Genomic DNA, 1,340 nt, shown 5'->3' on the forward strand with positions numbered 1-1,340 from the left:
CAAAAAAAAAAAAAAAGAACTCAATAAATAGCGGAGGTTATCACTGCCGCATTTTAATGTATAATGAATATTGTATTTAAACTTGCGGGGGTTAAATAGAAACATTGTGGGGGGTTTTGACTGCCGCTATTTCTTTTAAACGTGTGTTCTCAAAGAGTCAAAAGTATCAAATTGTGGAGGTTAAACCGACGCTAAATACCCGCCGCTATACGATAACGGCGGTCCTCAAAAAGACCCCCGCAAATTGATTGCGGCGAACATTATTGCGGGGGTTTTGGAAACCGCCGTAACAGCAAATTGCGGAGGTTTTTAACCGCCGCAATATGTAAATAAAACCTCTGCAAATTCAGCATTTTTTTGTAGTTCCACTGCCTTTGTTAGCATATCCGAAGGATTTTCATCAGTGTGTATCTTCTCAACCTAAAATAATTTCTCTTCCAGGGCCATTCTTATCCAATGATACTTTCTATTTATATGTTTGGTCTTAGAATTAAAAGTGGAGTTCTTGGTGAGACAGATAGCACTCTGATTATCACAAAATAAGATGTATCTGGGCTGCTCAAAGCCAAGATTATTAATAAACTCCTTCGTCCATAATAGTTCTTTGGCACCTTCTGTGACATCAATATATTCGGCTTCTGTGGTGGATAGAGCTATGCACTTCTGTAGTCTAGATTGCCAAGAAATAGCCCCCCTGCAAAAGTGATCAAATAACCGGAAGTCGATCTTGAATTATCAAGATTGCCTCGTAAATCAAAGTCTGTGTAACAAACAAGTTCATGCTTGACATTGCCAAAGCATAGCTTCAAATCTACAGTACCTTTCAAATACCTTAATATCCATTTTACTGCATCCCAATGTTCTTTTCCAGGATTGGAAAGGAATCTACTAACAGTACCAACAGCATGTGCAATATCTGGTCTAGTGCAAACCATGGCATACATCAAGCTACCAACGGCGGAAGGGTAAGGACTACGAGACATCTCCTTTTTCTCTTCATCAATAGATGGACTCTGACTAATACTCAATTTGAAGTGTTTAGCAAGAGATGTACTAACCACTTTTGCATCTGTCATATTGAACCTCTTGAGTACCTTCTCAATGTATTGCTTTTAGGATAGAAATAACTCCTTTCTATCTCTGTGTCGGTGGATTTGAATGCCCAAGATTTTCTTTGCTGGCCCCAAGTCCTTCATCGCAAACGATTTGCTCAACTGCTTCTTAAGGACTGCGATTCTGGATTTATTCTTGCCAACAATAAGCATGTCATCCATATAAAGCAATAAAATAATAAAATCATCATCAAAGAACTTCTGGAAGAATACACAATGGTCTGAAGA

Source organism: Nicotiana attenuata, unplaced genomic scaffold (genome assembly GCF_001879085.1).
Source record: "Nicotiana attenuata strain UT unplaced genomic scaffold, NIATTr2, whole genome shotgun sequence".
Lineage (NCBI taxonomy): Eukaryota > Viridiplantae > Streptophyta > Magnoliopsida > Solanales > Solanaceae > Nicotiana > Nicotiana attenuata.